At 41.6% G+C, this 22,388-nt stretch overlaps 1 protein-coding gene across 4 annotated transcripts in view; it reads right to left on the bottom strand.

The window, feature by feature from the left end:
• Nucleotides 1-22,388, bottom strand: part of LOC121536607 (dachshund homolog 1) — a 260,659-nt gene that overhangs the window by 123,763 nt on the left and 114,508 nt on the right. The window lies entirely within an intron of this gene.

The raw sequence follows: 22,388 nt of genomic DNA on the forward strand, positions 1-22,388 counted from the left end.
CTCTCTCTGCCTGGAAATTACATGTTAACTTGTTATAATTATTGCAGTCAGGCCCCACTATTGATTTATGGGACTTTGAAAAAAAAAGCCAAATATGTGTAGTTCTGGTAATGAATGATATGTTAAGGTTCTTCAGGAAATTAAAAGCCACTGGCTGCCTTAGGAAATGTTCCGCTTGTTTGATTTAATGTGACGCCGTAGCTGGGAGGTGGTGGAGAGACGAGGTAATTTGGTGATTCAGACTTGTTGGATATTTCTGATGGGCCCCCTTCTATTACTGGAAACGAGAAGGAGCCAGATTTGGACGTGATAAATGACTCCTCTGGCTTACTTTCAGAGCTGAGCTGATGTACCCTGTGTATGTATTCCCCCCATATCTTCCTCAGCCACTTATTAATAAGCTTTGAATCACAATCGATATAAACTTTAGCTGGCTTAGTTATAGTTTGAAAAAGCCTATGGGGTTTAATGGCAACAATATGATGATATAGTCAAGACGCAGGGATTTTATAAGGCAAATTCCATGATGGGACGTGGACTGAAGAGGTGTCTTTGGGGAGATGAATTGCCAAGTCATGATACTGGTGACATATTGGCTTCATGCATTATCAGTGATAATAGTCAATTTTAAGCAACACTACTTTTCCCTTCCCCATACCGGAGAAAAACTATATATTCCACTTCTATAGAAGACCACAGTTAGCAGGTATACTGTAGCATTTCATCACATCATCGTCAACATTTTGCATGGAATCGTCTCCTCAGATCTTCGAAAAGTGAATATTCGAAACTATGCTATCAACAGCATTATTGAAATATAAAGTAGTTTATTGAAATATATGAAAATAGGTTTCATGCTCAAACAACAGGAGTAGAAGTTGAACTCAATTGACATTTCCGACAATGATAAATGGTCCAACACAGAGCAGTGTCAGTGGTGTGTCAGTTCATACAGTCTCAGAAGTTTAATCTATTCAGTCCTTTTTCTTTATTACATTTACAATTACATTTTAGTCATTTACCTCTATGCAGCCTAAGTACTCTCTCCCTTACACTTTATCTGATTCACACACAAATAAGAGAGAGAGATGTAGAGACAGAGAGAGAAAGAGAGAGTTAGAGTGAGAGAGAGCGAGAGCGAGAGCGAGAGCGAGAGAGAGAGAGAGAGAGAGAGAGAGAGAGAGAGAGAGAGAGAGAGAGAGAGAGAGAGAGAGAGAGAGAGAGAGAGAGAGAGAGAGAGAGAGAGAGATGAGATAGAGATAGATAGATAGATAGATAGATAGAGAGAGAGAGAGAGAGAGAGAGAGAGAGAGAGAGAGAGAGAGAGAGAGAGAGAGAGAGAGAGAGAGAGAGATAGATAGAGAGAGAGAGAGAGAGATGGGGTGAACAAGAGGGAGGTAAAAAGATAGCAAAAGAGATAGAAAGAAAGAGAGAGAGATGAAAGAAGAGAGAGAGAGAGAGCGCAAACAAATACGTGTCCGTTCAACCTGGGGACGTCTGGAAATGTAATTCCCATTTCTACAGAGCCACCACCTCTTTGATCTTATGAGAGGGAGAAATCTCAGACAGTTTTACTGTCATCACTTTCACTTGTAGTCCATCTGAATTATTTATAAAAGACCTCAATAGAGTGCCTGTGATGGGTAAAAGGCTTTTTTCAAACAAAACTAAAAGCAGAAAAACTCCAGTGGACAGAAAATGTCACATCGACTTTGGATCTGATGGCCAGAGGGGACCAGAGGATGGAGGTGCCGGTAGAAAGGAACAGTTTAGTAGAAGTAATGTTTAGATAGGCTATAAGATGATATGTCTGTGTATTTAGAGGGGTAGCATTTCAACTTGGGAAGTAATGGACTACACAGCACTGGTGGTGAAAGCTGTACCACAACAAAATTAGAAGTGTCATCTGAAACAGATATCATTGGGCCACTGCACGTTGTGGTCATGAAGTACAGTATGTGTGGAACATAATTAATAACCATGCATCTTAATAACCATGCACCTCAATAATGTATATTAGCCTTGGCTAAATTCAGCATGATTGTAAATTCTCCATATGGAATTTGGAATATGCAATATATATACATATACATTGACTATACAAAACACCTGCTCTTTCTATCACATAGACTGACCAGGTGAATCCAGGTGAAAGCTCGGATCCCTTATTGATGTCACTGGTTAAATCCACTTCAATCAGTGTAGATGAAGGGGAGGAGACAGGTTAAAGAATGATTTTTTAAGACTTGAGACAATTGAGACATGGATTGTGCCATTCAGAGGGTGAATGGGCAAGACAAAATATTTAAGTGCCTTTGAACAGGGTATGGTAGCAGGTGCCAGGCGCATCGGTTTGTGTCAAGACCTGCAATGCTGCTGGGTTTTTCATGCGCAACAGTTTCCCGTGTGTATCAAGAATGGTCCACCACCCAAAGGACATCCAGCCAACTTGACACAACTGTGGGAAGCATTGGAGTCAACATGGGCCAGCATCCCTGTGGAACACATTTGACACCTTCTACAGTTGAAGTCGGAAGTTTACATACACCTTAGCCAAATACATTTAAACTCAGTTTTTCACAATTCCTGACATTTAATCCTAGTACAAATTCCCTGTCTTAGGTCAGTTAGGATCACCACTTTATTTTAAGAATGTGAAATGTCAGAATAATAGTAGAGAGAATGATTTAGTTCAGCTTTTATTTCTTTCATCACATTCCCAGTGGGTCAGAAGTTTACATACACTCAATTAGTATTTGGTAGCATTGCCTTTAAATTGTTTAACTTGGGTCAAACGTTTCGGGTAGCCTTCCACAAGCTTCCCACAATAAGTTGGGTGAATTTTGGCCCATTCCTCTTGACAGAACTGATGTAACTGAGTCAGGTTTGTAGGCCTCCTTGCTCTCACACGCTAGTATTTGATCCCCTGCTGATTTTGTACGTTTGCCCACTGACAAAGACATGATCAGTCTATAATTTTAATGGTAGGTTTATTTGAACAGTGAGAGACAGAATAACAACAACAACAAAAATCCAGAAAAAAATGCATGTCAAAAATTTTATAAATTGATAAGCATTTTAATGAGGGAAATAAGTATTTGACACCTCTGCAAAACATGACTTAGTACTTGGTGGCAAAAGCCTTGTTGGCAATCACAGAGGTCAGACATTTCTTGTAGTTGGCCACCAGGTTTGCACACATCTCAGGAGGGATTTTGTCACGGTTTCGAGCCTGACGTTTGGCAACTCGAACCTTCAGCTCCCTCCACATATTTTCTATGGGATTAAGGTCTGGAGACTGGTTAGGCCACGCCAGCACCTTAGTGTGCTTCTTCTTGAGCCACTCCTTTGTTGCCTTGGCCGTGTGTTTTGGGTCATTGTCATGCTGGAATACCCATCCACGACCCATTTTCAATGCCCTGGCTGAGGGAAGGAGGTTCTCACCCAAGATTTGACGGTACATGGCCCCGTCCATTGTCACTTTGCTGCGGTGAAGTTGTCCTGTCCCCTTAGCAGAAAAACACCCCCAAAGCATAATGTTTGACGGTGGGGATGGTGTTCTTGGGGTCATAGGCAGCATTCCTCCTCCTCCAAACACGGTGAGTTGAGTTGATGCCAAAGAGCTTGATTTTGGTCTCATCTGACCACAACACTTTCACCCAGTTCTCCTCTGAATCATTCAGATGTTCATTGGCAAACTTCAGACGGCCCTGTATATGTGCTTTCTTGAGCAGGGAGACATTGCGGGCGCTGCAGGATTTCAGTCCTTCACGGCGTAGTGTGTTACCAATTGTTTTTGTGGTGACTATGGTCCCAGCTGCCTTGAGATCATTGACAAGATCATCCCGTGTAGTTCTGGGATGATTCCTCACCGTTCTCATGATCATTGCAACTCCACGAGGTGAGATCTTGCATGGAGCCCCAGGCCGAGGGAGATTGACAGTTATTTTGTGTTTCTTCCATTTGCGAATAATCGCACCAACTGTTGTCACCTTCTCACCAGCTCGTCTTGTAGCCCATTCCAGCCTTGTGTAGGTCTACAATCTTGTCCCTGACATCCTTGGAGAGCTCTTTGGTCTTGGCCATGGTGGAGAGTTTGGAATCTGATTGATTGATTGCTTCTGTGAACAGGTGTCTTTTATACAAGTAACAAGCTGAGATTAGGAGCACTCCCTTTAAGAGTGTGCTCCTAATCTCAGCTCGTTACCTATATAAAATACACCTGGGAGCCAGAAATCTTTCTGATTGAGAGGGGGTCAAATACTTATTTCCCTCATTAAAATGCAAATCAATGTATAACATTTTTGACATGCTTTTTTCTGAATTTTTTTGTTTTTATTCTGTCTCTCACTGTTCAAATAAACCTACCATTAAAATTATAGACTGATAATTTCTTTGTCAGTGGGCAAACGTACAACATCAACAGGGGATCACATAATTTTTTCCCTCACTGTAGATGTCCTAACTGACTTGCCAAAACTATAGTTTGTTAACAAGACATTTGTGGAGTGGTTGAAAAACAAGTTTTAATGACTCCAACCTAAGTGTATGTAAACTTCCGACTTCAACTGTAGAGTCCATGCCCCAATGAATTGATGCAATTTTTTGGTGTTTCTAATGTTTGGTATACTCAGTGTATATACCAGATGCAATGTATGGTTTTATATATTTGATATATTCAATTCATTTCAATTTAATGTTCACTTATTTTAGCCATCGGGTGTATAACCCATACTTTTCATCATATAGTACAGGTCCTGAAAGAATTGTATTAAGAGACACTGAGGGCATTTGAACTTCACTCCTCAGAGGTAGGGCATTATTGCAGGGAGAGATGGTTTAAATGAAAGACAATAAGATTGGGATACAGTATTTGGTTGATCAAGAAAGTGCTGTATCTAGACCTATAGACAAAAGTATCATGCTTTAAAATGTCATACGCAAATCATCTCAACGTAACTTACCAAACCAAGTTATTGTACTGCACAGACTTTGAGATATTAATTAATGTAATGCATTTTAGGGTACATTTACTTATATTTGGGGTTTTGGGGTTTGAAATGCTAATATTAGTGGTTAATGGCTAGGTAAGTAAAACCAAAGTGTGGATTTGTCCATAGACTGCTTTCATTGTATAAGTAATTTGAAAATGTGGGTGAAGTGTCTCTATAATTTGGGTGAACCAGCCCTTTAAACATCAAATAATAACAGCCACTCCTCCTTTTGTGTTTCCTCAACAGATAACCAGTGGGGTCTCATAACTCTGGAAACCAAATAGGACCCCACCAACCCAGGGGACGTGGGCCAGCAAAATATGTTACGAATCGAGGAATTCTTCCTTGCTCTCCTTTCGCTGTTTTGCTACCATGGTGAAAACAAAATAGTGGCTGAACTTTCCCTGAACCACCACACTTCCTTTAATGGACTGGGTCTGTGTTGACTGAACAGTAAATGTCGGGGACCCTGATACTATCTAAAACACTACACTGCCCAGGCAATCAGATTACACAAGGCCCAACAATACACTCCACAGTGCGGGTCCCATTTCAAAGCAACAACGCAATAAAATCCCAATAATTAAATTCATGTTCTCACCCCCTTTTACAGGAAGCAGACATGAGGTGATACTGTATAATAACAATACATCAGATATCACATCAGTCTTTTAGATCGCATGACGCAACAGTGCACCTCTATCAGACTTTCCAGTCGACAACAGCTACGAATGAAAGGGATCTTGTTTCGGCAAATGATGTGATTATGATTGTTACGCGGAATGACGTCAAATGTACTGATCATGATCTATTAGAAATCAATTCAAACTATAAAATGCTGATTTCTTATCTCCAAGTAAGCAAGTCTTTCCTTACAAATCATCTAAAAGGGACATCTTCAGATGTAGGCCTAGTCTGGGTCAATGTGTATGCATTATGTCAGACTCAAGTCAGGTTTACCCAAGTATTATTTTGTGTTGCCTCAAATCGAGCCATTGACCTTTTTATCTCCTGGTTCTGTTTGACATCTATGAAAGGCAATGACTAACGGAATCATTCTGTGTGTAAACAAAGCTTCCCCTCTCCAGGCCTCTGCCAATCAAGCCTTATAAAATATTAACCCAACGTCATTGCCCTTTTCAAAATCTCTCACCTAGAATTCCCTAATTGTTCCTTTTCTTTATCTCGGCAGAGCAGCGAGTAAATAAATTAACAAAATAGCTTTTATCGCCCCCACATAACCTTTTAACTGAGGGATTATCTGGAGTTTATTTTTCATTTCTTCGCCCGGAGATAGCCAAGTGAGGCCCATTAATTGGTTTGCTGAGGTGGTGACCACTACCAGCGATGGAAACAAGGTCTTATTGATAGAACAAAAGTGCAGGTCCTTACGTTCTCGACGGTCAAAGAAAAACAGTCAGGGAAAAAAAAAAGAAAGTGGTGGGAAGCCATTTAGATAGAAACATCAGGGCTAAATGTGCTGAATTTATATATTTTTATTCTGTTCAATTGAGTTGCTCTAATATGCAATTCCCTGAAGAGGTTATCTCTGTGTTTGATTGAAGGACAGGGATAACAAGGCTGGGTTGTAAACAACGCGCAATTTACCATCCCTGCAGATAAGAAAGTATTGTTGGTAGAGGGGAAGCAAACTCAAATTAAATGTTTAACTTTAGTAATGGGAAGGAATTGACAATTAAGTATACCGTCATGTTGTTTATTTTTGTTGTTTGGGATGTAAAACCTATTTTGGAAATATATAATATAACATTTTATTAGACAATGGGAGGGAGAGTGAAAAAAAATATGTATAAAACAATTATTTGATGAAACATTTTATTTGGCCTTACTGCTATTAGCCTTTACATTTTAGTAATTTACCAGACACTCTTATCCAGAGCGACTTACAGGAGCAATTAGGGTAAGTGCCTTGCTCAAGGGCACATTGACAGATTTTTCACCTAGTCGGCTCGGGGATTCGATCCAGTTTAACTGCTAAGCTACCTTGCCACCCACAAAAACGCATTGAATAATATATTCACTACATGGAACAACAGATAGTCCCCCCAAAAAAAAATCTAAAGGAAGTTTGTTCTGAGAGACACAAGAAAGATGTATTTAACCCTTTATTTTTGGCACTAAACAGTCTCCATTGATACTTCCATTCAAACAACCGACATGTACGTATTCATGAGAGTCTCACCTTTTCACAGTGGGGTCATATTAGTGTGTAGCCCAAACTGTTCGGACGCTACAGACAGAAGTTGGCAGTTCGGCAGTACCGACTTCAGACAAGTCCCAATACGCTTGTTGGGGTCGTAGAGCAAAACTGAGAAAACCATAGGCCAAACCATTCAGACGCTACAGACGATTTTGTGAGAAGACCGATTTTCGGGATGTCTCATGGTCTGACAAATCCCGCTCTAGCTCTGTCACTTTTCACCACAGATGAGGAAGTGCGACATATGTGGATGCGGTGGATTGAGACGCATCCAATGGAGAAAAAAAACAGAAATCAGGGGGCACGGACAAAGACCTTAGGGGGTTAAGCATCAATTTGTCATATCTTGTTAGAAAGTATTCTTTATAACAAAATATCTACACACACTACCAGTCAAAAGTTTGGACACACCTACTCATTCATAAGTTTTTCTTAATTTGTACAATTTTTTACATTGTAGAATAATAGTGAAGACATCAAAACTATGAAATAACACATATGGAATCATGTAGTAACCAAAAAAATGTAAAACAAATCAAAATATATTTTATATTTGAGATTCTTCAAATAGCCACCCTTTGCCTTGATGACAGCTTTGCACACTCTTGGCATTCTCTCAACCAGCTTCATGAGGTAGTCACCGGGAATGCATTTCAATTAACAGGTGTGCATTCTTAAAAGTTAATTTGTGGAATTTCTTTCCTTCTTAATGTGTTTGAGCCAATCAGTTGTGTTGTGACAAGGTAGGGGGGTATACAGAAGATAGCCCTATTTGGTAAACTACCAAGTCCATATTATGGCAAGAACAGCTCAAATAAGCAAAGAGAAACGACAGTCCATCATTACTGTAAGACATGAAGGTCAGTCAAAACGGAACATTTTAAGAACTTTTAAAGTTTCTTCAAGTGCTGTCGCAAACACCATTAAGCGCTATGATGAAAATGGCTCTCATGAGGATCGCCACAGGAATGGAAGACCAAGACTTACCTCTGCTGCAGAGGATAACTTCATCAGAGATAACAGCCTCAGAAATTGCAGCCCAAATAAATGCTTCACAGAGTTCAAGTAACAGACACATCTCAACATCAACTGTTCAGAGGGGACTGTGTGAATCAGGCCATCATGGTCGAATTGCTGCAAAGAAACCACTACTAAAGGACACCAATAAGAAGAAAAGACCTGCCTGGGCCAAGAAACACAAGCAATGGACATTAGATCGGTGGAAATGTGTCCTTAGGTCTGGAGTCCAAATTTGAGATTTTTGGTTCAAACCGCCGAGTCATTGTGAGACGCTGAACGGATGATCTCCGCATGTGTAGTTCCCACCATAAAGCATGGAGGAGGAGGTGTTATGGTGTGGGGGTACTTTGCTGGTGACACTGTCTGTGATTTATTTAGAATTCAAGGCACACTTAACCAGCACGGCTACCACATCATTCTGCAGCGATACGCCTTCCCATCTGGTTTGGGCTTAGTGGGACTATCATTAGTTTTTCAACAGGACAATGGCCCAGCACACCTCCAGGTTGTGTAAGGGCTATTTCACCAAGATGGAGAGTGATGGAGTGGTGCATCAGATGACCTGTCTTCCACAATCACCTGACCTCAACCCAATTGAGATGGTTTGGGATGAGTCGGATGGCAGAGTGAAGGAAAAGCAGCCAAAAAGTGCTCAGCATATGTGGGAACTCCTTCAAGGCTGTTGGAATAGCATTCCAGGTGAAGCTGGTTGAGAGAATGCCAAGAGTGTGCAAAGATGTCATCAAAGCAAAGGGTGGCTATTTGAAGAATCTCAAATATAAAATACATTTTGATTTCTTTAACACTATTTTGGTTACTACATTATTCCATATGTGTTATTTCATTGTTTTTGATATATTCACTATTATTATACAATTTAAAAAATAGTTTAAAAAAAAGAAAAGAAAAATGTTTGAATGAGTAGGTCTGTCCAAACTTTTGACTGGTACTGTATATCCCTAACTCTAACCCTAACCCTGATATTTCTTATTTCTTAATTTAATTTGGACTATATTAGCCCACATCACTTTCATGCTTGGTTTAGGACCTCATATTTAAGCTTATAGAGACCCCAACTGATGTATAGAACAATCTTAAAATGATCTACTTTGGTTTAGATACAAGCATTATGAAACCTCCAACACAATAAATTCATTAGACTTATTTTTTACCTAACTTGCTTACCACTTTTTCCATGTGGTTTCTTCCATCACAGACTCCATGAAATCATGACCTCTTCCTAAATATTTGATCAAATTATACATTTTGTGTATTGTTTCATAGAAACAAGGGTGGCTCAACTTACCCCTTTGGCTCAACTTACCCCACTTCCCCCTTTGTTCCTAAACAGGACATTTGCTTTTCACCCATCCCAGTCCCACAAATTGGGACACATAAGAAATCTCACAAAGGGTCACATAGTGATACATGAGAACATATTCATCCATCCATCTTTTTTTCTCATCCATCCATCCATCCATCCATCCTCTCCCTTATCTCTTATCTGTATCATTTATTTGCATTGAGCCTCTGTTGCTTTATTTCCATCAGCTTTTCCTCACACCTGTCAAATAGTCCCTCACACAGGCAGCCACGTTTCCCTTATCAGATCCAGATACAGTATCTGCATTATTATTGTGTCCCTGTGTGTGTGTGTCTGTCTGTCTGTCTCTCTGTGTGTTTGTCTGTCTCTGTGTGTGTGTCTGTCTGTGTGTTTGTGCATGTGTGTGTGTGTGTATCAAAACCCCATTCAATCCTATTAGCAGCCGGAACAGCTGCATCCCTTGGTAAACTGTGAGACTTTTGTCTTGGAACAATATATCACAGATCAAATGCAGTGGAATCAAAGAAGGGTATAGAGTTAGCAGCATCAATCCCACTACAATACACTTTTAAAAGGCTACTGCTTGTCTTTAGATCCTGCTTTCGTGCCCAGCTCTACTCTACACTCTTAGAAAAAAAGGGTTCCTAAAGGGTTCTTCGGCTGTCCCCAGAGGATAACCCTTTTTGGTTCTAGGTAGAACCCTCTGTGGAAAGGGTTCTACAAAGGGTTCTCCTATGGGGACACCCAAAGAACCCTTTCATGTTCTAGATAGCACTTTTTTTCTAAGAGTGTATGTGATATGTCCCAAATGACACCCTATTCCCTATATAGTACAGTACTATGGGCCCTGGTGAAAAGTAGTGCACTATATAGGGAATAGAGAGCTATTTGGGATGGATCCATGGTGTTCAGATTAGATGAATGGGGGGTTCTGAGAGTGTTCTTCCTTCCTGGTTCCTTTTGTCTGTGGTAACAGACTGATTAGCAAGATGGTGGGTAGGGCTATCAGATAGCACAGAGGAAAGCCTGCCCAAGTAATGTGGTTCCTTCCTTTGCTGTAGTTACCTATACTGTACTCTGTCATGAAATCAACCAGACCCATGCTGGTACGGTGCTGTATGCTCAACATGGTCTCTTTCAAATTAGTGTAGTTATATGTAATCTACTGTACATGTCACCTAAGAGGACATATTACTTATGACATGTCTGGTTTGCTAGCTACTGACAAGTTCCTTTAGAACTTAAACTCAATTACACTTGTTTGAAAGCACTTATTGATTGGGGACCTTCTTATTGTGGAATGTGCTGAATTTTACTTGTTTTATACTTTATTTTATTTTGATGTTGTCTTATGAAATTGCTTGTGAAAGAGACACAGTTCTCAATGGTGACTCCCTACTTAAATAAAGGCAAAATAATATGGAGGGGGAAAAAATTATAATTGTGAAGTTTATATTGTTTAACATGAGTTCAACGGTCTGTGATAATGAATAAGCAGACTACTTCCTACATCCTGGGAATTGATGAGCTAACTCCTAATTGGTTGGCTTTTCCATGCCTAATGGCTGATTCCCTTAATTAAAAAGATACTGTACCAAATGTTATAAATCAGATAGGGCTAAAAGTAAAACGCTGTTAATCAAATGTATGAGAGTCAACAGTTCCAGGAAAGCCTAAATGAGATTGTGAGATATGATATTATTTTAAATTTTTACTCCTACCCAATATTTATTAATTGCAAATCCCTTTGGTTCGGCAAAACAGAGCAAGTCTTATCTTCAAACTGTGAGGAAATTTAATCCAACCACACACTGACTGATCTCTCTTTTTCATGAACTGCGATACATATGAAACACGTCTTCAAAACAAGGCTTTAAAAAACTTACCGAGTCAGGGTGCCTTTGAGGATATTTAATTAAAATATAATCCTGCATTCATTACTGCTCATATAAATTAAGCTGTCATTCACAAGATTTATGGAATCTCGTTTGCATATTGCATACAATTCATCAATTACTCAAGTATGAAAGGAGCGCATTTCCCTTGGAGATTCCTGCTAGCCTGCCAACATTTGAAATGAGAGAAAGAGCAGGACTGTCAGGCATTCAGCACAAACTTTCCCCACAATGCCTGCCGCACTGATTAATCTCATTTCGGAGGCATCCCTTACAAAATTGTACACAGTCCAGCTGCACTTTTCAATTATTTATCCTGTCCTCATAACTAACTGAATGAAATGCAGACCGAGGCTAAAATGTTATGTGGTTCTGGGGGGCTACTTTAAGTCAAAGTCTTTATGTGTATAACATGGGATGTTCATACATTAGAGAGAAGGGTTTTTACAGAGAACCTAATGGAAGGGAAATGTAGCTGTTTTATTGTGAACGCTGTCAGGCAAACGCTCAGCATGCTGTAATAGCATATTTCCTGTCATATCTGGAATAGGATACATCCACCCGGCATGCTGACAGAGGGGGAGAGAGAGAGAGAGAGAGAGAGAGAGCGAGAGAGGTGGGGGGATGGAGGGAGGGATAGAGAGAGGGAGGGAGAGAGAGAGAGAAAGAGAGCTGAAGAGAGATGGAGGGAGAGACAGTAAAAGAAAGAGGGGGAGAGAGGCTAAACACATAAAAAAAAAAAAAAAACTCATTTTTTTGGACGAGGCGGCTATGGGAAACGCAGTATGGAGTAAGTGCTTAAAGCGAGCGGAGCGTGAAATGCGTCTAAAATGAAAAGGTCAGGCAAAAACAAACAGAGGACCAGTTGGCGAGGAAGACGAATGGGAATTAATTGACTCATTAATATGGACGGCTAATAAAACAGTGTCCAAATCCTAAAACCAAAATCATTGTCAACCATTTCGCTTTAATGACCCCTTATTTTCAGCTTGAGGAGATTCGGCCTTGCGGTGCGTATCAATCTTCAAGAGGACTCCTGTTCCCTTTCTCCCCCTCAATCTTCCCTTTTCACCTAAACAAGCTAGGGGTAACCTCAGTGTTGTGTGTGCATGTCTTTCCCTAGCAGACAAAGAAAGAGTCGATATGTGTATAAGGATTCATTGAGAATTAATCTGGGTTTCTGGCAGCGGAACAGAATGCCAGTAAGGAGTGAACGTCATCCTGAAGGGTAGTTAATTGGTTCCCCGTAGCAAAATAAAAAAGCAGCTGGATTTATACTGAAATCAAGCCGCCATTCAGCCACATTCAGAAGTTCCGATTAATCCTAAACCCCATTGTTTTCGGAATATAATTGTCCTTGAGCGTTGACTTCAGATCGAGTCAATAGTTAAGGCGTTTTAATTTGATTTTAAATCGACCAGCGGGGTTACAATTATGAAACCTGCTTGATTAGAACAATATAGCTGTGAGAGAGTAATGCGTACGAATGGGATGAGCAATTACTTCAAAATCAATAGCTGATAAGCAATTACTCAACATCAGAAATGATAATTCCATCTAACACACTTACTGTATAACCACACACAGACAGCAACTAAATAATGAGTTAAGTTATCTCTCTCTCTCTCTCTCTCTCTCTCTCTCTCTCTCTCTCTCTCTCTCTCTCTCTCTCTCTCTCTCTCTCTCTCTCTCTCTCTCTCTCTCTGTCTCTCTCTCTCTCTCTCTCTCTCTCTCTCTCTCTCTCTGTCTCTCTCTCTCTCTCTCTTTTTTATCTCTCTCTCTTTCTCTCTCTCTCTCTCGCTCTCTGTCTGTCTCTCTGTGATTCATTTCAGGTCTAAATGGACACAACACAGAGAGGGGATGATGTAACCATAACATGGGCAGGCAGGAGAATGACTAACAGCAGAGGGAGAAGGATAGAGGAAGAGAGAGAGGAAAGGAGAGAGAGACAGGGGAGTGAGGGAGAGGGGGGGAGAGAGCGAGAGAGAGAGAGAGAGGAAGAGACCCATCTCAGAGAGAAACACACTCCATGTAGAAGCTAAACAGGAAGGCTGTAATGATTAGCATTAATTGAACTTCAGATAACAATCCTGTGTGAAACATAAAAGAAAAATTATGTACTGTTTATTCTCAATTTTTTAAAGATTTTTCCTGTTAATAATTAATGAAATGCAAATATTCCAAAGAATCCTAAAATTATCCGGAGTGCAGGAGGAGATGACGACAAATGTTTACATAATCTGAGAGAACACTGAGAGGGGTTCTCTCTCTCTCTCTCTCTCTCTCTCTCTCTCTCTCTCTCTCTCTCTCTCTCTCTCTCTCTCTCTCTCTCTCTCTCTCTCTCTCTCTCTCTCTCTCTCTCTCTCTCTCTCTCTCTCTCTCTCTCTCTCTCTCTCTCTCTCTCTCTCTCTCTCTCTCTCTCTCTCTCTCTCTCTCTCTCTCTCTCGACAGTGGGTGAGGAGTCTGGCCCATTTCTCTATCTAGTTCCCAGTCAGTCAGTGGTGTAATGGTGCCTGTTCCCTAGGGGTCTGGGCTGTGAGAGAGGAGGTTGTATTTTCTTTTTAGGGGGTAGATCACCTTTAATATTTCAGATAGATTGTAACTTCCATCAATGTCATTGTCTGCATCACTTCCAATCCCCCATATCTTTTTTTTCTCGCTAATATATACAGTGGGGAGAACAAGTATTTGATACACTGCCAATTTTGTAGGTTTTCCTACTTACAAAGCATGTAGAGGTCTGTAATTTTTATCATAGGTACACTTCAATTGTGAATGACTGTCACGATCGTCAGGGAGAGACCAAGGCGCAGCGTTGCAGGTGAACATATTTATATTTATTTAATGATCACACGATCAAAACAACAAACGAAAAACGTGACGTCTATGGTTTAAACACAAACCAACACGAACAAGAAACCACAAACACAAAGTGAAAGACAGACAGTTAAATATGGCTCCCAATCAGAGACAACCAGCTGACACTCGTTGCCTCTGATTGGGAGTCACTCAGGCCAACATAGAAATACAAACATAGAATACACACCCTGGCTCAACATAACAGTGTCCCCAGAGCCAGGGCGTGACAGTACCCCCTAAAGGCGCGGACTCCGACCGCGCCAACTAAATACCACAGGGAGGGACCGGGTGGGCACTCCGCCCTTGGCGCGGATCCGGCTCCGGGCCTGATCCCCACTCCCTCTCCAACCCCCCAAAGTACCCCTGGTCCGGGTCTGGCCCGCTGGCCGGAGCTGGACTGCACACTGATGGAGCGGATTGCTCTAGCTCCGGCGTAACGCATCTGACCGGTGCCGGACCAGGCACCAGTGGAACAGGCACGGGCCGTGCCGGACCGACGACGCACACCACTGGCTTGGTGTGGGGAACAGGCACGGGCCGTGCTGGACTGACGACGCACACCACTGGCTTGGTGTGGGGAGCAGGAGCGGGCCGGACAGGGCTGACGAAACGCACCACAGACTTGGTGCGGGGAGCAGGAATGGGCCGGACTGGGCTGGCGACGCGCACCACAGACTTGGTGCGGGGAGCAGGAATGGGCCGGACTGGGCTGGCGACGAGCACCACAGACTTGGTGCGGAGAGCAGGAACGGGCCGGACAGGGCTGACGAAACGCACCACAGACTTGGTGCGGGGAGCAGGAACAGACCGGACCGTACTGGGGACACACACCACTGGCCCTACACCGGGATCTGGAACGGGTCGGACCGGACTGGTAACACACCCCAGTACCTCTCGCCGTGCCTCTCCACCTTCCATCCCCTCTTCGACCAGTGGCCCCCGTAACCTGGCGGCCTCCTCTGCCAACCCGCTGGACCGCTCTATAGCGGCCTTCTGCTGCCCCGACGTCGTGAGCCCCCCCCTAAAAATTTTCTGGGGGTCTCTCCTCCCCGTGGGCCAGGCCTCTATCGTTTTCGCCCAACTCTCGCTCCTCTGTCTCCAACTCCCGCTATTCAGCTCCTCAATGGGCTTGACCCAGTCGAAGCTCTTCCTCAACTGTTCCCAAGTCCACCCTCTCTGCTCCTCACTAGGCTTGACCCAGTCGAGGTTGCCACGGAGATCTGCTAGCGATGGCTCCTGGACACGCTGCTTGGTCCGGTTTTGGTGGTTTCTTCTGTCACGATCGTCAGGGAGAGACCAAGGCGCAGCGTTGCAGGTGAACATATTTATATTTATTTAATGATCACACGATCAAAACAACAAACGAAAAATGTGACGTCTATGGTTTAAACACAAACCAACACGAACAAGAAACGACAAACACAAAGTGAAAGACAGACAGTTAAATATGGCTCCCAATCAGAGACAACCAGCTGACACTCGTTGCCTCTGATTGGGAGTCACTCAGGCCAACATAGAAATACAAACATATAATACACACCCTGGCTCAACATAACAGTGTCCCCAGAGCCAGGGCGTGACAATGACGGAATCTAAAACAAAAATCAAGAAAATCACATTGTATGATTTTTAAGTAATTCATTTGCATTTTATTGCATGACATAAGTATTTGATCATCTACCAACCAGTAAGAATTCCAGCTCTCACAGACCTGTTAGTTTTTCTTTAAGAAGGCCTCCTGTTCTCCACTCATTACCTGTATTAACTGCACCTGTTTGAACTCGTTACCTGTACAAAAGACACCTGTCCACACACTCAATCAAACAGACTCCAACCTCTCCACAATGGCCAAGACCAGAGAGCTGTGTAAGGACATCAGGGATAAAAGTGTAGACCTGCACAAGGCTGGGATGGGCTACAGGACAATAGGCAAGCAGCTTGGTGAGAAGGCAACAACTGTTGGCGCAATTATTAGAAAATGGAAGAAGTTCAAGATGACGGTCAATCACCCTCGGTCTGGGGCTCCATGCAAGATCTCATCTTGTGGGGCATCAATGATCATGAGGAAGGTGAGGGATCAGCCCAGAACTACACGGCAGGACCTGGTCAATGACCTGAAGAGAGCTGGGACCACAGTCTCAAATAATTAGTAACACACTACACCGTCATGGATTAAAATCCTGCAGCGCACGCAAGGTCCCCCTGCTCAAGCCAGCGCATGTCCAGGCCCGTCTGAAGTTTGACAATGACCATCTGGATGATCCAGAGGAGGAATGGCAGAAGGTCATTTGGTCTGATGAGGCAAAAATAGAGCTTTTTGGTCTAAACTCCACTCGCCGTGTTTGGAGGAAGAAGAAGGATGAGTGGAGAACAATTGGAGGGTTGCTTAGTAGCAATGCAAATATTATGGTACAGCTATATGGACAGTGAATCGCTATGGTATTTTTTATTGGTACATTTACAAACACACATACATATATATATATATATATATATATATATATATATATATATATATATATATATGTGTGTGTGTTTGTAAATGTACCAATAAAAAAATACCATAGCGATTCACTGTCCATATAGCTGTACCATAATATTTGCATTGCTACTAAGTAACCCTCCAATTGTTCTCCACTAATTCCCCCGCTAAATCCCCTCCCCATCCCAAGTTGGGCCGTCATCCCAGTGTTCAGCATACCACCCCCATCCCCCCAAATCCCTAGGCCCCCGAGAGGCCAGGACCCATCCATCGAAAACAGCACACAGTGCCACCCACATATATATGTATATATAAAAAAATATATCCATACAAATATCTTGCATATCTTATTTTCCATCATTATCGATTAATATGCGTAATAATGTTGGCAGTTCATGCGCAGGATTTCAACATATAACCCGGATTGCCATTGTATTACATTACATTTTTGACAAGCAATTATTATTTTAGCAAACAATTATTGTGGTTCATCCTATATCCTCCCTAACATCCTTACACCCTTGCAACAGATGTGGGATAAACATACACGCACATACTCTAACACACTCAACCACTTTCCTCCACAATCAACCATAAGATCAGATGCTCAACGGTTGTTACATCCCAGAGCCCAACTCAAGAAAGGACCTGATTTACGAATGCATATACAGTTACAGGTGTTTGAGAAAGCATGCAAGATTGAGCAAAAATTGACAACAATGTGAGATTTGATTAATATATTTAATCTATGTCAAGTCCTAGGTGATGGAGATCAGATCCACCCTCTTCACCTGAGACACAAACACTCTGGTACCCCGTTGTAACCATTTTTCCCAAGCATCTCCGAGCGGTCAGACCTTTGATTATTTTGTGCCACTTGGGCCACAATAATAAGCCCCTCTCTGATTGTCAGAGTGTGACCCCCTCCCCATGGGTTACTGCAACCAGTGTTACCAGCACTGCCACTACCAGGTTGGGGGTACCCCACCGGAAATGTACACCGGCTAGGTACAAGGTCGTCAAGGTTCTCATTAGCAGCTTTGAGAATGTCCTTGTAGATTATGCTCTCCCATCAGGGGGCTCTGGTTTTGTAGGACCGACCCTGCCAGGCAGGTTCAGAAACTTGAGGGGGCAGTGATGCTCAAGTAGGTCTCTGACCGCATTTATTTTTCTGTTTAGGCTGCATATAGGCAACTCACAGCAGATCCATAAAACAGATGGGGACTTATCTTTGGTGTATGGGTCACTCAGGTGGGTGTCTAGGATATAGGGTTGGGGATCGTTCCATCAGGACAATAAAAAAATAGATTCGATGTATACTATATTTAAAAATGTATATCCCTCATCTGCACAAAATTGAAAGGTCTCTCTCACAACCCCTGCTCACAGACACACGTTGGTTCTGGGATATGCAACCATTTCCTTTCTCACTCACTTAACGCCACACTTATTCAAACACAAAAACGGACATCACACCTTCCATCACCATTCATCCACACATACCCACATACTGTGCCTTCTATGTCTTCTGTTTGCTATGTTTTTATCTCCACTATGTTGATTGAGTACATGTGTTCTAATTAGTTGTATTTGAAGATGTATTATTTTGCTTGTTATCTTTTCTTGTAATACCATTTGATCCTTTTATAAAATACTATACACACTATAAATGTTCTTTATTATTACAATCCCTACCATGGCTAGTATTGGGTGCTCCATTATTCGACTCCTCTATTAGAACTTTCAGAATAGCCAGTAGTCTTTGTTTGTACATTTGGTTGTCAATATACAGTTTATCGACAACGAGAGTAACACGCTTCCCTTTTAATCTATTTTCCTTGAAGATTGTGTACAGAACTTTGCGCCGTTCTGCAATCTCCCTCGGAAACTGATCATTCATTCCTATTTTTGTGCCACTTTATCCTAAAAAAAGCAAATTTGGCAACGATTGGACGCTCATATCTCTGTCCTCTTTGTCCGAAACGGTGTACACGTTCGAGTTGGATTTTATCGACAGCCTCGGGTGGGATTTGAAGCGTTGTTAGAAAGAAGTCCTTCACAATAGTCTCGGTTACCTCTCCCTCTTTTTCCTGGATACCCTTAAGTAGTAGATTTTCTCTCATCGATCTAGTTTGCATGTCTAGTAAGGCTTCTCTCAGAAAGTTGTTCTCCTTTTTAAGTTCCTTAATGTCCGTTTCTATCTTAGTGACTGTCTCTTTTAGTTTTTCTTGTATCTGTCTCCATTATCGCAGCTTTTCCGTCACTCATTTCAAGACTCGCCTTCAACTCTTTTACATCATTACTGACCAACTCTAGTATGCCCAGTTTGTCATTTATTTACTTCAACAGGAGGTTGTTTGAATATTTAGATACAAGCACAGTGCCTGTTTATGTGGCCGTTACACCACTGTTCTAAAATGTTATTTAGCTCTTTGTGCCACTGTGGCAGCCAAACCGGTCACACTTTATTTGGATAGTCATACACTCTTAGAAAAAAAGGTGCTACAGTTGTAGTCGGAAGTTTACATACACCTTAGCCAAATACATTTAAACTCAGTTTTTCACAATTCCTGACATTTAATGCTAGTAAAAATTCCCTGTCTTAGGTCAGTTAGGATCACCAATTTATTTTAAGAATGTGAAATGTAAGAATAATATTAGAGAGAATGATTTATTTCAGCTTTTATTTCTTTCCTCACATCCCCAGTGGGTCAGCAGTTTACATACACTCAATTAGTATTTGGTAGCATTGCCTTTAAATTGTTTAACTTGGGTCAAATGTTTCGGGTAGCCTTCCACAAGCTTCCCACAAAAAGTTGGGTGAATTTTGGCCCATTCCTCCTGACAGAGCTGGTGTAACTGAATCAGGTTTGTAGGCCTCCTTGCTCGCACACACCTTTTCAGTTCTACCCACACATTTTCTATAGGATTGAGGTCAGGGCTGTGTGATGGCCACTCCAAGGCAATACCTTGACTTTGTTGTCCTTAAGCCATTTTGCCACAACTTTGGAAGTATGCTTGGGGTCATTGTCCATTTGGAAGACCCATTTGCGACCAAGCTTTAACTTCCTGACTGATGTCTTGAGATGTTGCTTCAATATATCCACATAATTTTCCTTCCTCATGATGCCATCTATTTTGTGAAGTGCACCAGTCCCTCCTGCAGCAAAGCACCCCCACATCATGATTCTGCCACCCCCGTTCTTCACGGTTGCGAATGGTGTTCTTCGGCTTGCAAGCAACCCCCTTTTCCCTCCAAACATAACAATGGTCATTACTCCAAAAAGTATGATCTTTGTCCCCATGTGCAGTTTTTCTGGAATTTTCCAAGCTGTTTAAAGGCACAGTCAACTTAGTGTTTGTAAACTTCTGACCCACTGGAATTGTGATACAGTGAATTATAAGTGAAATAATCTGTCTGTAAACAATTGTTGGAAAAATTACTTGTGTCATGCACAATGTAGATGTCCTAACCGACTTGCCAAAACGATAGTTTGTTAACAAGACATGTGTGGAGTGGTTGAAAAACTAGTGTTAATGACTCCAACCTAAGTGTATGTAAACTTCCGACTTCAACTGTATCTAGAACCTAAAAGGGTTCTTTGGCTGTCCCCATAGGAAAACCCTTTGAAGAACCCTTTTTGGTTCCAGATATAATCCTTCTGGGTTCTATGTAGGACCCTCTCCACAGAGAGTTCTATATGGATCCCAAAAGGGTTCTACGTGGAACCAAAAAGGGGTTCTCCCTGGAACCAAAAACCTACAGCCGAAGAACCATTTTGGAGTGTACTATTGATTGATAAGCATCTGTTGCTAAGGTTACAGTTAGGGTTAGGTTTAGAAAAAGGGTTAGGTTAAGGGTTAAGGTTAGGATTAGGGCTAGGGTGTGGGTTAAGTTTAGGGTTAGGATAACGGTTAACGTTAGGGTTAGAGTGAGGGTTAGGGTTGAAATGTTACTGATAGTGTGTAGATAGTCTGTAGAGCATCTACAGATACACTATTCAAATAAAGTGTTATCGCCAAACCTGCCTGTGCAAGGAACACAGTGCACCGTCCTCGAGACAGCGCGCTAGTCAGGCCCGGAGAGACAGCACACCAGTCACTGGTACTGAATACATATTAGGAACTCCTCCTCCTCAGACCTCACCCCACACCTAGGGCTGAAGTGTTACAGATTCCGCAAAGAAATGTGAGGGTAATTTCCGATTGAGCCGACATATGCAGAGTTTACAGTGAATGCAGTCTCCGCTAAAGGGAACATTGCCTTTATATATAAATCACGTTGTGAAGCTGAACTTCCGCAATGTGGATTGAATAGAGGCCCTAGTCAAGGCTCAACACTGCACTAGTCAAGTCTGACCACTTCTCCTCAACCCACAGTTTTATTAGGCCCCCCATGCAAGGTTAGAGAAATCCACCCCAGGCAATATTATTATTATTATTATTATTATTATTATTATTATTATTATTATTAAATTTTTGGGGGAATGTTGTTGTTGTTGGGAAAACAGCAAACTTTTAGCATTCCTACACATTTTGCCATGAGGCTGAGAGAAAATGTTGCTGTTTCAAAGCTAATTTCCTGCTGTTCTACACATTTTGCCATGAAGCTGAGAGCTTTAGGGGGCCCACAACCAAAAAACAAATATTACAAAAAAGGAATAACATCCTTTTAAAAAGTCACCAGAGCTGACCGTTTCACAGTCGCTCTACACGCCCCCGGAAACCCAGGGATGAATTACATAATTTTTAGCCTACCTATGACTGAAAGATTCAGCTTGGTCCTTTTCTCTCCCTTGCACCTGGCTATCGGGTGAATTTGGGACGGTTGTGGCTGTTTTTACTTCGCTTATTTTGATGATTTTGTCAGAGGGAACATATCTGATTCTCCGCTAATCAAACAGATAAGCTGTAGCGGAGATTCAGCACCATGGATAGCGCTGCGGTTGATCAATTGCCCGCAAATCTAAACCCGACATGAATCATGTGCCATTCTAAGGTAGGCTATATTTTATATGAAGCTAACATTTACTTATTGCATTCGTTATCAATCATTTTCATTCATTAGCCTAAAAATCTATGGTAGGCCTATTTCTAGCAATAAAGTAAATGGTCATCTCTCAAGGTTTTGTTTTAAACTGTTTATTTAGTCACAGCATAAAATAAATGAAATGTGAGCCTTCTGGCTACACAAACATGGACTATATAAATAAACAAGTCAAGACCCAGCCATTATTCTTTTCCATTAATACTTTTATTCAAGACAGAAAAACAAAAAATTTCATAAAACTTGCTAGTTCAATTTGAGTTCATTAAAGACATCCGGCTCTCACATAATATTTCAACATGAAAAACAGACTTGGTCAGAAACAGAGTAACTGTAATTGTAGGTAGGCCTAACTGTAATTGTAGCTGACGGATTCTAAAGACCTAGCCAAACAAATGTAGAATAACATTCTACACACAAACTTAGGGTATAGGCTAAGTAAAATAACATGCTAGGCCTACTACCCTGTGGCAAACAAACAAATAAATAAAATAATTTGCATAGGCTATATCGTTATCAATAAAATATTGCAATACGATGGAATTA

The sequence above is a fragment of the Coregonus clupeaformis genome, chromosome 23 (assembly GCF_020615455.1).
Source record: "Coregonus clupeaformis isolate EN_2021a chromosome 23, ASM2061545v1, whole genome shotgun sequence".
NCBI classification, from domain to species: Eukaryota; Metazoa; Chordata; class Actinopteri; order Salmoniformes; family Salmonidae; genus Coregonus; species Coregonus clupeaformis.